This window comes from Camelus bactrianus, chromosome 25 (assembly GCF_048773025.1).
Source record: "Camelus bactrianus isolate YW-2024 breed Bactrian camel chromosome 25, ASM4877302v1, whole genome shotgun sequence".
Taxonomy (NCBI): Eukaryota; Metazoa; Chordata; class Mammalia; order Artiodactyla; family Camelidae; genus Camelus; species Camelus bactrianus.
In genome coordinates, this window is record NC_133563.1 from 41,265,015 (window position 1) to 41,281,062 (window position 16,048).

Sequence of the window (16,048 nt, forward strand, 5' to 3'; positions counted from 1 at the left end):
TGTCTGTTTCCTAGTGCCGGTTTGAAGTTCCTGCAGTTTTCACTGTAAAATCGAGTTGAAGCTTGTACCTCTCCATATATATGTATGGAATGGAGTTTGCAACTGAAAAGAAACTCTGTGTTCCCAACTAGCTAGGTGAAGGACGGCTTACACACACACCTGTCTCTCAGAACTGAGCATGTGGAGAGACGTTCGTTCATCTAGCACAAAGGGAACGGGTTGCAGGAGCAACTTTTACTCTGGTTTCTCTGTCTGTTTCCTAGTGCCGGTTTGAAGTTCCTGCAGTTTTCACTGTAAAATCGAGTTGAAGCTTGTACCTCTCCATATATATGTATGGAATGGAGTTTGCTACTGAAAAGAAACTCTGTGTTCCCAACTAGCTAGGTGAAGGACGGCTTTCACGCACACCTATCTCTCAGAACTGAGCATGTGGAGAGACGTTCGTTCATCTAGCACAAAGGGAACGGGTTGCAGGAGCAACTTTTACTCTGGTTTCTCTGTCTGTTTCCTAGTGCCGGTTTGAAGTTCCTGCAGTTTTCACTGTAAAATCGAGTTGAAGCTTCTACCTCTCCATATATATGTATGGAATGGAGTTTGCAACTGAAAAGAAACTCTGTGTTCCCAACTAGCTAGGTGAAGGACGGCTTTCACACACACCTATCTCTCAGAAATGAGCATGTGGAGAGACGTTCGTTCATCTAGCACAAAGGGAACGGGTTGCAGGAGCAACTTTTTCTCTGGATTCTCTGTCTGTTTCCTAGTGCCGGTTTGAAGTTCCTGCAGTTTTCACTGTAAAATCGAGTTGAAGCTTGTACCTCTCCATATATATGTATGGAATGGAGTTTGCAACTGAAAAGAAACTCTGTGTTCCCAACTAGCTAGGTGAAGGACGGCTTACACACACACCTGTCTCTCAGAACTGAGCATGTGGAGAGACGTTCGTTCATCTAGCACAAAGGGAACGGGTTGCAGGAGCAACTTTTACTCTGGTTTCTCTGTCTGTTTCCTAGTGCCGGTTTGAAGTTCCTGCAGTTTTCACTGTAAAATCGAGTTGAAGCTTGTACCTCTCCATATATATGTATGGAATGGAGTTTGCAACTGAAAAGAAACTCTGTGTTCCCAACTAGCTAGGTGAAGGACGGCTTTCACACACACCTATCTCTCAGAACTGAGCATGTGGAGAGACGTTCGTTCATCTAGCACAAAGGGAACGGGTTGCAGGAGCAACTTTTTCTCTGGATTCTCTGTCTGTTTCCTAGTGCCGGTTTGAAGTTCCTGCAGTTTTCACTGTAAAATCGAGTTGAAGCTTGTACCTCTCCTTATATATGTATGGAATGGAGTTTGCAACTGAAAAGAAACTCTGTGTTCCCAACTAGCTAGGTGAAGGACGGCTTTCACACACACCTATCTCTCAGAACTGAGCATGTGGAGAGACGTTCGTTCATCTAGCACAAAGGGAACGGGTTGCAGGAGCAACTTTTTCTCTGGTTTCTCTGTCTGTTTCCTAGTGCCGGTTTGAAGTTCCTGCAGTTTTCACTGTAAAATCGAGTTGAAGCTTGTACCTCTCCTTATATATGTATGGAATGGAGTTTGCAACTGAAAAGGAACTCTGTGTTCCCAACTAGCTAGGTGAAGGGCGGCTTTCACACACACCTATCTCTCAGAACTGAGCATGTGGAGAGACGGTCGTTCATCTAGCACAAAGGGAACGGGTTGCAGGAGCAACTTTTACTCTGGTTTCTCTGTCTGTTTCCTAGTGCCGGTTTGAAGTTCCTGCAGTTTTCACTGTAAAATCGAGTTGAAGCTCGTACCTCTCCATATATATGTATGGAATGGAGTTTGCAACTGAAAAGAAACTCTGTGTTCCCAACTAGCTAGGTGAAGGACGGCTTTCACACACACCTATCTCTCAGAAGTGAGCATGTGGAGAGACGTTCGTTCATCTAGCACAAAGGGAACGGGTTGCAGGAGCAACTTTTACTCTGGTTTCTCTGTCTGTTTCCTAGTGCCGGTTTGAAGTTCCTGCAGTTTTCACTGTAAAATCGAGTTGAAGCTTCTACCTCTCCATATATATGTATCGAATGGAGTTTGCAACTGAAAAGAAACTCTGTGTTCCCAACTAGCTAGGTGAAGGACGGCTTTCACGCACACCTATCTCTCAGAACTGAGCATGTGGAGAGACGTTCGTTCATCTAGCACAAAGGGAACGGGTTGCAGGAGCAACTTTTTCTCTGGTTTCTCTGTCTGTTTCCTAGTGCCGGTTTGAAGTTCCTGCAGTTTTCACTGTAAAATCGAGTTGAAGCTTGTACCTATCCATATATATGTATGGAATGGAGTTTGCAACTGAAAAGAAACTCTGTGTTCCCAACTAGCTAGGTGAAGGACGGCTTTCACACACACCTATCTCTCAGAACTGAGCATGTGGAGAGACGTTCGTTCATCTAGCACAAAGGGAACGGGTTGCAGGAGCAACTTTTACTCTGGTTTCTCTGTCTGTTTCCTAGTGCCGGTTTGAAGTTCCTGCAGTTTTCACTGTAAAATCGAGTTGAAGCTTGTACCTCTCCATATATATGTATGGAATGGAGTTTGCAACTGAAAAGAAACTCTGTGTTCCCAACTAGCTAGGTGAAGGACGGCTTTCACACACACCTATCTCTCAGAACTGAGCATGTGGAGAGACGTTCGTTCATCTAGCACAAAGGGAACGGGTTGCAGTAGCAACTTTTACTCTGGTTTCTCTGTCTGTTTCCTAGTGCCGGTTTGAAGTTATTGCAGTTTTCACTGTAAAATCGAGTTGAAGCTTGTACCTCTCCATATATATGTATGGAATGGAGTTTGCAACTGAAAAGAAACTCTGTGTTCCCAACTAGCTAGGTGAAGGACGGCTTTCACACACACCTATCTCTCAGAACTGAGCATGTGGAGAGACGTTCGTTCATCTAGCACAAAGGGAACGGGTTGCAGGAGCAACTTTTACTCTGGTTTCTCTGTCTGTTTCCTAGTGCCGGTTTGAAGTTCCTGCAGTTTTCACTGTAAAATCGAGTTGAAGCTTGTACCTCTCCATATATATGTATGGAATGGAGTTTGCAACTGAAAAGAAACTCTGTGTTCCCAACTAGCTAGGTGAAGGACGGCTTTCACACACACCTATCTCTCAGAACTGAGCATGTGGAGAGACGTTCGTTCATCTACCACAAAGGGAACGGGTTGCAGTAGCAACTTTTACTCTGGTTTCTCTGTCTGTTTCCTAGTGCCGGTTTGAAGTTCCTGCAGTTTTCACTGTAAAATCGAGTTGAAGCTTGTACCTCTCCATATATATGTATGGAATGGAGTTGGCAACTGAAAAGAAACTCTGTGTTCCCAACTAGCTAGGTGAAGGGCGGCTTTCACACACACCTATCTCTCAGAAGTGAGCATGTGGAGAGACGTTCGTTCATCTAGCACAAAGGGAACGGGTTGCAGGAGCAACTTTTACTCTGGTTTCTCTGTCTGTTTCCTAGTGCCGGTTTGAAGTTCCTGCAGTTTTCACTGTAAAATCGAGTTGAAGCTTGTACCTCTCCATATATATGTATGGAATGGAGTTGGCAACTGAAAAGAAACTCTGTGTTCCCAACTAGCTAGGTGAAGGACGGCTTTCACACACACCTATCTCTCAGAACTGAGCATGTGGAGAGACGTTCGTTCATCTAGCACAAAGGGAACGGGTTGCAGGAGCAACTTTTTCTCTGGTTTCTCTCTCTGTTTCCTAGTGCCGGTTTGAAGTTCCTGCAGTTTTCACTGTAAAATCGAGTTGAAGCTTGTACCTCTCCATATATATGTATGGAATGGAGTTTGCAACTGAAAAGAAACTCTGTGTTCCCAACTAGCTAGGTGAAGGACGGCTTTCACACACACCTATCTCTCAGAACTGAGCATGTGGAGAGACGTTCGTTCATCTAGCACAAATGGAACGGGTTGCAGGAGCAACTTTTACTCTGGTTTCTCTGTCTGTTTCCTAGTGCCGGTTTGAAGTTCCTGCAGTTTTCACTGTAAAATCGAGTTGAAGCTTGTACCTCTCCATATATATGTATGGAATGGAGTTGGCAACTGAAAAGAAACTCTGTGTTCCCAACTAGCTAGGTGAAGGGCGGCTTTCACACACACCTATCTCTCAGAACTGAGCATGTGGAGAGACGTTCGTTCATCTAGCACAAAGGGAACGGGTTGCAGGAGCAACTTTTACTCTGGTTTCTCTGTCTGTTTCCTAGTGCCGGTTTGAAGTTCCTGCAGTTTTCACTGTAAAATCGAGTTGAAGCTTGTACCTCTCCATATATATGTATCGAATGTAGTTTGCAACTGAAAAGAAACTCTGTGTTCCCAACTAGCTAGGTGAAGGACGGCTTTCACACACACCTATCTCTCAGAACTGAGCATGTGGAGAGACGTTCGTTCATCTAGCACAAAGGGAACGGGTTGCAGGAGCAACTTTTTCTCTGGTTTCTCTGTCTGTTTCCTAGTGCCGGTTTGAAGTTCCTGCAGTTTTCACTGTAAAATCGAGTTGAAGCTTGTACCTCTCCATATATATGTATGGAATGGAGTTTGCAACTGAAAAGAAACTCTGTGTTCCCAACTAGCTAGGTGAAGGACGGCTTTCACACACACCTATCTCTCAGAACTGAGCATGTGGAGAGACGTTCGTTCATCTAGCACAAATGGAACGGGTTGCAGGAGCAACTTTTACTCTGGTTTCTCTGTCTGTTTCCTAGTGCCGGTTTGAAGTTCCTGCAGTTTTCACTGTAAAATCGAGTTGAAGCTTCTACCTCTCCATATATATGTATCGAATGGAGTTTGCAACTGAAAAGAAACTCTGTGTTCCCAACTAGCTAGGTGAAGGACGGCTTTCACACACACCTATCTCTCAGAACTGAGCATGTGAAGAGACGTTCGTTCATCTAGCACAAAGGGAACGGGTTGCAGGAGCAACTTTTTCTCTGGTTTCTGTGTCTGTTTCCTAGTGTCGGTTTGAAGTTCCTGCAGTTTTCACTGCAAAATCGAGTTGAAGCTTCTACCTCTCCATATATATGTATGGAATGGAGTTTGCAACTGAAAAGAAACTGTTGCTGTGTTCCCAACTAGCTAGGTGAAGGACGGCTTTCACACACACCTATCTCTCAGAACTGAGCATGTGGAGAGACGTTCGTTCATCTAGCACAAAGGGAACGGGTTGCAGGAGCAACTTTTACTCTGGTTTCTCTGTCTGTTTCCTAGTGCCGGTTTGAAGTTCCTGCAGTTTTCACTGTAAAATCGAGTTGAAGCTTGTACCTCTCCATATATATGTATCGAATGTAGTTTGCAACTGAAAAGAAACTCTGTGTTCCCAACTAGCTAGGTGAAGGACGGCTTTCACACACACCTATCTCTCAGAACTGAGCATGTGGAGAGACGTTCGTTCATCTAGCACAAAGGGAACGGGTTGCAGGAGCAACTTTTTCTCTGGTTTCTCTCTCTGTTTCCTAGTGCCGGTTTGAAGTTCCTGCAGTTTTCACTGTAAAATCGAGTTGAAGCTTGTACCTCTCCATATATATGTATGGAATGGAGTTTGCAACTGAAAAGAAACTCTGTGTTCCCAACTAGCTAGGTGAAGGACGGCTTTCACACACACCTATCTCTCAGAACTGAGCATGTGGAGAGACGTTCGTTCATATAGCACAAATGGAACGGGTTGCAGGAGCAACTTTTACTCTGGTTTCTCTGTCTGTTTCCTAGTGCCGGTTTGAAGTTCCTGCAGTTTTCACTGTAAAATCGAGTTGAAGCTTGTACCTCTCCATATATATGTATGGAATGTAGTTTGCAACTGAAAAGAAACTCTGTGTTCCCAACTAGCTAGGTGAAGGACGGCTTTCACGCACACCTATCTCTCAGAACTGAGCATGTGGAGAGACGTTCGTTCATCTAGCACAAAGGGAACGGGTTGCAGTAGCAACTTTTACTCTGGTTTCTCTGTCTGTTTCCTAGTGCCGGTTTGAAGTTCCTGCAGTTTTCACTGTAAAATCGAGTTGAAGCTTCTACCTCTCCATATATATGTATCGAATGGAGTTTGCAACTGAAAAGAAACTCTGTGTTCCCAACTAGCTAGGTGAAGGACGGCTTTCACACACACGTATCTCTCAGAACTGAGAATGTGGAGAGACGTTCGTTCATCTAGCACAAAGGGAACGGGTTGCAGGAGCAACTTTTTCTCTGGTTTCTGTGTCTGTTTCCTAGTGTCGGTTTGAAGTTCCTGCAGTTTTCACTGCAAAATCGAGTTGAAGCTTCTACCTCTCCATATATATGTATGGAATGGATTTTGCAACTGAAAAGAAACTCTGTGTTCCCAACTAGCTAGGTGAAGGACGGCTTTCACACACACCTATCTCTCAGAACTGAGCATGTGGAGAGACGTTCGTTCATCTAGCACAAAGGGAACGGGTTGCAGGAGCAACTTTTACTCTGGTTTCTCTGTCTGTTTCCTAGAGCCGGTTTGAAGTTCCTGCAGTTTTCACTGCAAAATCGAGTTGAAGCTTGTACCTCTCCATATATATGTATGGAATGGAGTTTGCAACTGAAAAGAAACTGTTGCTGTGTTCCCAACTAGCTAGGTGAAGGACGGCTTTCACACACACCTATCTCTCAGAACTGAGCATGTGGAGAGACGTTCGTTCATCTAGCACAAAGGGAACGGGTTGCAGGAGCAACTTTTACTCTGGTTTCTCTGTCTGTTTCCTAGTGCCGGTTTGAAGTTCCTGCAGTTTTCACTGTAAAATCGAGTTGAAGCTTGTACCTCTCCATATATATGTATGGAATGTAGTTTGCAACTGAAAAGAAACTCTGTGTTCCCAACTAGGTAGGTGAAGGACGGCTTTCACACACACCTATCTCTCAGAACTGAGCATGTGGAGAGACGTTCGTTCATCTAGCACAAAGGGAACGGGTTGCAGGAGCAACTTTTTCTCTGGTTTCTCTGTCTGATTCCTAGTGCCGGTTTGAAGTTCCTGCAGTTTTCACTGTAAAATCGAGTTGAAGCTTGTACCTCTCCATATATATGTATGGAATGGAGTTTGCAACTGAAAAGAAACTCTGTGTTCCCAACTAGCTAGGTGAAGGACGGCTTTCACACACACCTATCTCTCAGAACTGAGCATGTGGAGAGACGTTCGTTCATCTAGCACAAATGGAACGGGTTGCAGGAGCAACTTTTACTCTGGTTTCTCTGTCTGTTTCCTAGTGCCGGTTTGAAGTTCCTGCAGTTTTCACTGTAAAATCGAGTTGAAGCTTGTACCTCTCCATATATATGTATGGAATGTAGTTTGCAACTGAAAAGAAACTCTGTGTTCCCAACTAGCTAGGTGAAGGACGGCTTTCACGCACACCTATCTCTCAGAACTGAGCATGTGGAGAGACGTTCGTTCATCTAGCACAAAGGGAACGGGTTGCAGTAGCAACTTTTACTCTGGTTTCTCTGTCTGTTTCCTAGTGTCGGTTTGAAGTTCCTGCAGTTTTCACTGTAAAATCGAGTTGAAGCTTCTACCTCTCCATATATATGTATCGAATGGAGTTTGCAACTGAAAAGAAACTCTGTGTTCCCAACTAGCTAGGTGAAGGACGGCTTTCACACACACGTATCTCTCAGAACTGAGCATGTGGAGAGACGTTCGTTCATCTAGCACAAAGGGAACGGGTTGCAGGAGCAACTTTTTCTCTGGTTTCTGTGTCTGTTTCCTAGTGTCGGTTTGAAGTTCCTGCAGTTTTCACTGCAAAATCGAGTTGAAGCTTCTACCTCTCCTTATATATGTATGGAATGGATTTTGCAACTGAAAAGAAACTCTGTGTTCCCAACTAGCTAGGTGAAGGACGGCTTTCACACACACCTATCTCTCAGAACTGAGCATGTGGAGAGACGTTCGTTCATCTAGCACAAAGGGAACGGGTTGCAGGAGCAACTTTTTCTCTGGTTTCTCTGTCTGTTTCCTAGTGCCGGTTTGAAGTTCCTGCAGTTTTCACTGTAAAATCGAGTTGAAGCTCCTACCTCTCCATATATATTTATGGAATGGAGTTTGCAACTGAAAAGAAACTCTGTGTTCCCAACTAGCTAGGTGAAGGACGGCTTTCACACACACCTATCTCTCAGAACTGAGCATGTGGAGAGACGTTCGTTCATCTAGCACAAAGGGAACGGGTTGCAGGAGCAACTTTTACTCTGGTTTCTCTGTCTGTTTCCTAGAGCCGGTTTGAAGTTCCTGCAGTTTTCACTGTAAAATCGAGTTGAAGCTTCTACCTCTCCATATATATGTATGGAATGTAGTTTGCAACTGAAAAGAAACTCTGTGTTCCCAACTAGCTAGGTGAAGGACGGCTTTCACGCACACCTATCTCTCAGAACTGAGCATGTGGAGAGACGTTCGTTCATCTAGCACAAAGGGATCGGGTTGCAGTAGCAACTTTTACTCTGGTTTCTCTGTCTGTTTCCTAGTGCCGGTTTGAAGTTCCTGCAGTTTTCACTGCAAAATCGAGTTGAAGCTTCTACCTCTCCATATATATGTATGGAATGGAGTTTGCAACTGAAAAGAAACTGTTGCTGTGTTCCCAACTAGCTAGGTGAAGGACGGCTTTCACACACACCTATCTCTCAGAACTGAGCATGTGGAGAGACGTTCGTTCATCTAGCACAAAGGGAACGGGTTGCAGGAGCAACTTTTACTCTGGTTTCTCTGTCTGTTTCCTAGTGCCGGTTTGAAGTTCCTGCAGTTTTCACTGTAAAATCGAGTTGAAGCTTGTACCTCTCCATATATATGTATCGAATGTAGTTTGCAACTGAAAAGAAACTCTGTGTTCCCAACTAGCTAGGTGAAGGACGGCTTTCACACACACCTATCTCTCAGAACTGAGCATGTGGAGAGACGTTCGTTCATCTAGCACAAAGGGAACGGGTTGCAGGAGCAACTTTTTCTCTGGTTTCTCTGTCTGTTTCCTAGTGCCGGTTTGAAGTTCCTGCAGTTTTCACTGTAAAATCGAGTTGAAGCTTGTACCTCTCCATATATATGTATGGAATGGAGTTTGCAACTGAAAAGAAACTCTGTGTTCCCAACTAGCTAGGTGAAGGACGGCTTTCACACACACCTATCTCTCAGAACTGAGCATGTGGAGAGACGTTCGTTCATCTAGCACAAATGGAACGGGTTGCAGGAGCAACTTTTACTCTGGTTTCTCTGTCTGTTTCCTAGTGCCGGTTTGAAGTTCCTGCAGTTTTCACTGTAAAATCGAGTTGAAGCTTGTACCTCTCCATATATATGTATGGAATGTAGTTTGCAACTGAAAAGAAACTATGTGTTCCCAACTAGCTAGGTGAAGGACGGCTTTCACACACACCTATCTCTCAGAACTGAGCATGTGGAGAGACGTTCGTTCATCTAGCACAAAGGGAACGGGTTGCAGTAGCAACTTTTACTCTGGTTTCTCTGTCTGTTTCCTAGTGCCGGTTTGAAGTTCCTGCAGTTTTCACTGTAAAATCGAGTTGAAGCTTCTACCTCTCCATATATATGTATCGAATGGAGTTTGCAACTGAAAAGAAACTCTGTGTTCCCAACTAGCTAGGTGAAGGACGGCTTTCACACACACGTATCTCTCAGAACTGAGCATGTGGAGAGACGTTCGTTCATCTAGCACAAAGGGAACGGGTTGCAGGAGCAACTTTTTCTCTGGTTTCTGTGTCTGTTTCCTAGTGTCGGTTTGAAGTTCCTGCAGTTTTCACTGTAAAATCGAGTTGAAGCTTCTACCTCTCCATATATATGTATCGAATGGAGTTTGCAACTGAAAAGAAACTCTGTGTTCCCAACTAGCTAGGTGAAGGACGGCTTTCACACACACGTATCTCTCAGAACTGAGCATGTGGAGAGACGTTCGTTCATCTAGCACAAAGGGAACGGGTTGCAGGAGCAACTTTTTCTCTGGTTTCTGTGTCTGTTTCCTAGTGTCGGTTTGAAGTTCCTGCAGTTTTCACTGCAAAATCGAGTTGAAGCTTCTACCTCTCCATATATATGTATGGAATGGATTTTGCAACTGAAAAGAAACTCTGTGTTCCCAACTAGCTAGGTGAAGGACGGCTTTCACACACACCTATCTCTCAGAACTGAGCATGTGGAGAGACGTTCGTTCATCTAGCACAAAGGGAACGGGTTGCAGGAGCAACTTTTACTCTGGTTTCTCTGTCTGTTTCCTAGAGCCGGTTTGAAGTTCCTGCAGTTTTCACTGCAAAATCGAGTTGAAGCTTCTACCTCTCCATATATATGTATGGAATGGAGTTTGCAACTGAAAAGAAACTGTTGCTGTGTTCCCAACTAGCTAGGTGAAGGACGGCTTTCACACACACCTATCTCTCAGAACTGAGCATGTGGAGAGACGTTCGTTCATCTAGCACAAAGGGAACGGGTTGCAGGAGCAACTTTTACTCTGGTTTCTCTGTCTGTTTCCTAGTGCCGGTTTGAAGTTCCTGCAGTTTTCACTGTAAAATCGAGTTGAAGCTTGTACCTCTCCATATATATGTATGGAATGTAGTTTGCAACTGAAAAGAAACTCTGTGTTCCCAACTAGCTAGGTGAAGGACGGCTTTCACACACACCTATCTCTCAGAACTGAGCATGTGGAGAGACGTTCGTTCATCTAGCACAAAGGGAACGGGTTGCAGGAGCAACTTTTTCTCTGGTTTCTCTGTCTGTTTCCTAGTGCCGGTTTGAAGTTCCTGCAGTTTTCACTGTAAAATCGAGTTGAAGCTTGTACCTCTCCATATATATGTATGGAATGGAGTTTGCAACTGAAAAGAAACTCTGTGTTCCCAACTAGCTAGGTGAAGGACGGCTTTCACACACACCTATCTCTCAGAACTGAGCATGTGGAGAGACGTTCGTTCATCTAGCACAAATGGAACGGGTTGCAGGAGCAACTTTTACTCTGGTTTCTCTGTCTGTTTCCTAGTGCCGGTTTGAAGTTCCTGCAGTTTTCACTGTAAAATCGAGTTGAAGCTTGTACCTCTCCATATATATGTATGGAATGTAGTTTGCAACTGAAAAGAAACTCTGTGTTCCCAACTAGCTAGGTGAAGGACGGCTTTCACGCACACCTATCTCTCAGAACTGAGCATGTGGAGAGACGTTCGTTCATCTAGCACAAAGGGAACGGGTTGCAGTAGCAACTTTTACTCTGGTTTCTCTGTCTGTTTCCTAGTGCCGGTTTGAAGTTCCTGCAGTTTTCACTGTAAAATCGAGTTGAAGCTTCTATCTCTCCATATATATGTATCGAATGGAGTTTGCAACTGAAAAGAAACTCTGTGTTCCCAACTAGCTAGGTGAAGGACGGCTTTCACACACACGTATCTCTCAGAACTGAGCATGTGGAGAGACGTTCGTTCATCTAGCACAAAGGGAACGGGTTGCAGGAGCAACTTTTTCTCTGGTTTCTGTGTCTGTTTCCTAGTGTCGGTTTGAAGTTCCTGCAGTTTTCACTGCAAAATCGAGTTGAAGCTTCTACCTCTCCATATATATGTATGGAATGGATTTTGCAACTGAAAAGAAACTCTGTGTTCCCAACTAGCTAGGTGAAGGACGGCTTTCACACACACCTATCTCTCAGAACTGAGCATGTGGAGAGACGTTCGTTCATCTAGCACAAAGGGAACGGGTTGCAGGAGCAACTTTTTCTCTGGTTTCTCTGTCTGTTTCCTAGTGCCGGTTTGAAGTTCCTGCAGTTTTCACTGTAAAATCGAGTTGAAGCTCCTACCTCTCCATATATATTTATGGAATGGAGTTTGCAACTGAAAAGAAACTCTGTGTTCCCAACTAGCTAGGTGAAGGACGGCTTTCACACACACCTATCTCTCAGAACTGAGCATGTGGAGAGACGTTCGTTCATCTAGCACAAAGGGAACGGGTTGCAGGAGCAACTTTTACTCTGGTTTCTCTGTCTGTTTCCTAGAGCCGGTTTGAAGTTCCTGCAGTTTTCACTGTAAAATCGAGTTGAAGCTTCTACCTCTCCATATATATGTATGGAATGGAGTTTGCAACTGAAAAGAAACTCTGTGTTCCCAACTAGCTAGGTGAAGGGCGGCTTTCACGCACACCTATCTCTCAGAACTGAGCATGTGGAGAGACGTTCGTTCATCTAGCACAAAGGGAACGGGTTGCAGGAGCAACTTTTACTCTGGTTTCTCTGTCTGTTTCCTAGTGCCGGTTTGAAGTTCCTGCAGTTTTCACTGTAAAATCGAGTTGAAGCTTGTACCTCTCCATATATATGTATCGAATGGAGTTTGCAACTGAAAAGAAACTCTGTGTTCCCAACTAGCTAGGTGAAGGACGGCTTTCACTCACACCTATCTCTCAGAACTGAGCATGTGGAGAGACGTTCGTTCATCTAGCACAAAGGGAACGGGTTGCAGGAGCAACTTTTTCTCTGGTTTCTCTGTCTGTTTCCTAGTGCCGGTTTGAAATTCCTGCAGTTTTCACTGTAAAATCGAGTTGAAGCTTGTACCTCTCCATATATATGTATGGAATGGAGTTTGCAACTGAAAAGAAACTCTGTGTTCCCAACTAGCTAGGTGAAGGACGGCTTTCACACACACCTATCTCTCAGAACTGAGCATGTGGAGAGACGTTCGTTCATCTAGCACAAAGGGAACGGGTTGCAGGAGCAACTTTTACTCTGGTTTCTCTGTCTGTTTCCTAGTGCCGGTTTGAAGTTCCTGCAGTTTTCACTGTAAAATCGAGTTGAAGCTTGTACCTCTCCATATATATGTATGGAATGGAGTTTGCAACTGAAAAGAAACTCTGTGTTCCCAACTAGCTAGGTGAAGGACTGCTTTCACACACACCTATCTATCAGAACTGAGCATGTGGAGAGACGTTCGTTCATCTAGCACAAAGGGAACGGGTTGCAGTAGCAACTTTTACTCTGGTTTCTCTGTCTGTTTCCTAGTGCCGGTTTGAAGTTCCTGCAGTTTTCACTGTAAAATCGAGTTGAAGCTTGTACCTCTCCATATATATGTATGGAATGGAGTTTGCAACTGAAAAGAAACTCTGTGTTCCCAACTAGCTAGGTGAAGGACGGCTTTCACACACACCTATCTCTCAGAACTGAGCATGTGGAGAGACGTTCGTTCATCTAGCACAAAGGGAACGGGTTGCAGGAGCAACTTTTACTCTGGTTTCTCTGTCTGTTTCCTAGTGCCGGTTTGAAGTTCCTGCAGTTTTCACTGTAAAATCGAGTTGAAGCTTGTACCTCTCCATATATATGTATGGAATGGAGTTTGCAACTGAAAAGAAACTCTGTGTTCCCAACTAGCTAGGTGAAGGACGGCTTTCACACACACCTATCTCTCAGAACTGAGCATGTGGAGAGACGTTCGTTCATCTACCACAAAGGGAACGGGTTGCAGGAGCAACTTTTACTCTGGTTTCTCTGTCTGTTTCCTAGTGCCGGTTTGAAGTTCCTGCAGTTTTCACTGTAAAATCGAGTTGAAGCTTGTACCTCTCCATATATATGTAGGGAATGGAGTTGGCAACTGAAAAGAAACTCTGTGTTCCCAACTAGCTAGGTGAAGGGCGGCTTTCACACACACCTATCTCTCAGAACTGAGCATGTGGAGAGACGTTCGTTCATCTAGCACAAAGGGAACGGGTTGCAGGAGCAACTTTTACTCTGGTTTCTCTGTCTGTTTCCTAGTGCCGGTTTGAAGTTCCTGCAGTTTTCACTGTAAAATCGAGTTGAAGCTTGTACCTCTCCATATATATGTATGGAATGGAGTTTGCAACTTAAAAGAAACTCTGTGTTCCCAACTAGCTAGGTGAAGGACGGCTTTCACACACACCTATCTCTCAGAACTGAGCATGTTGAGAGACGTTCGTTCATCTAGCACAAAGGGAACGGGTTGCAGGAGCAACTTTTTCTCTGGTTTCTGTGTCTGTTTCCTAGTGTCGGTTTGAAGTTCCTGCAGTTTTCACTGCAAAATCGAGTTGAAGCTTCTACCTCTCCATATATATGTATGGAATGGATTTTGCAACTGAAAAGAAACTCTGTGTTCCCAACTAGCTAGGTGAAGGACGGCTTTCACACACACCTATCTCTCAGAACTGAGCATGTGGAGAGACGTTCGTTCATCTAGCACAAAGGGAACGGGTTGCAGGAGCAACTTTTTCTCTGGTTTCTCTGTCTGTTTCCTAGTGCCGGTTTGAAGTTCCTGCAGTTTTCACTGTAAAATCGAGTTGAAGCTCCTACCTCTCCATATATATTTATGGAATGGAGTTTGCAACTGAAAAGAAACTCTGTGTTCCCAACTAGCTAGGTGAAGGACGGCTTTCACACACACCTATCTCTCAGAACTGAGCATGTGGAGAGACGTTCGTTCATCTAGCACAAAGGGAACGGGTTGCAGGAGCAACTTTTACTCTGGTTTCTCTGTCTGTTTCCTAGAGCCGGTTTGAAGTTCCTGCAGTTTTCACTGTAAAATCGAGTTGAAACTTCTACCTCTCCATATATATGTATGGAATGTAGTTTGCAACTGAAAAGAAACTCTGTGTTCCCAACTAGCTAGGTGAAGGACGGCTTTCACGCACACCTATCTCTCAGAACTGAGCATGTGGAGAGACGTTCGTTCATCTAGCATAAAGGGATCGGGTTGCAGTAGCAACTTTTACTCTGGTTTCTCTGTCTGTTTCCTAGTGCCGGTTTGAAGTTCCTGCAGTTTTCACTGTAAAATCGAGTTGAAGCTTCTACCTCTCCATATATATGTATCGAATGGAGTTTGCAACTGAAAAGAAACTCTGTGTTCCCAACTAGATATGTGAAGGACGGCTTTCACACACACCTATCTCTCAGAACTGAGCATGTGAAGAGACGTTCGTTCATCTAGCACAAAGGGAACGGGTTGCAGGAGCAACTTTTTCTCTGGTTTCTGTGTCTGTTTCCTAGTGTCGGTTTGAAGTTCCTGCAGTTTTCACTGCAAAATCGAGTTGAAGCTTCTACCTCTCCATATATATGTATGGAATGGAGTTTGCAACTGAAAAGAAACTGTTGCTGTGTTCCCAACTAGCTAGGTGAAGGACGGCTTTCACACACACCTATCTCTCAGAACTGAGCATGTGGAGAGACGTTCGTTCATCTAGCACAAAGGGAACGGGTTGCAGGAGCAACTTTTACTCTGGTTTCTCTGTCTGTTTCCTAGTGCCGGTTTGAAGTACCTGCAGTTTTCACTGTAAAATCGAGTTGAAGCTTGTACCTCTCCATATATATGTATCGAATGTAGTTTGCAACTGAAAAGAAACTCTGTGTTCCCAACTAGCTAGGTGAAGGACGGCTTTCACACACACCTATCTCTCAGAACTGAGCATGTGGAGAGACGTTCGTTCATCTAGCACAAAGGGAACGGGTTGCAGGAGCAACTTTTTCTCTGGTTTCTCTGTCTGTTTCCTAGTGCCGGTTTGAAGTTCCTGCAGTTTTCACTGTAAAATCGAGTTGAAGCTTGTACCTCTCCATATATATGTATGGAATGGAGTTTGCAACTGAAAAGAAACTCTGTGTTCCCAACTAGCTAGGTGAAGGACGGCTTTCACACACACGTATCCCTCAGAACTGAGCATGTGGAGAGACGTTCGTTCATCTAGCACAAAGGGAACGGGTTGCAGGAGCAACTTTTTCTCTGGTTTCTGTGTCTGTTTCCTAGTGTCGGTTTGAAGTTCCTGCAGTTTTCACTACAAAATCGAGTTGAAGTTTCTACCTCTCCATATATATGTATGGAATGGATTTTGCAACTGAAAAGAAACTCTGTGTTCCCAACTAGCTAGGTGAAGGACGGCTTTCACACACACCTATCTCTCAGAACTGAGCATGTGGAGAGACGTTCGTTCATCTAGCACAAAGGGAATGGGTTGCAGGAGCAACTTTTACTCTGGTTTCTCTGTCTGTTTCCTAGAGCCGGTTTGAAGTTCCTGCAGTTTTCACTGCAAAATCGAGTTGAAGCTTCTACCTCTCCATATATATGTATGGAATG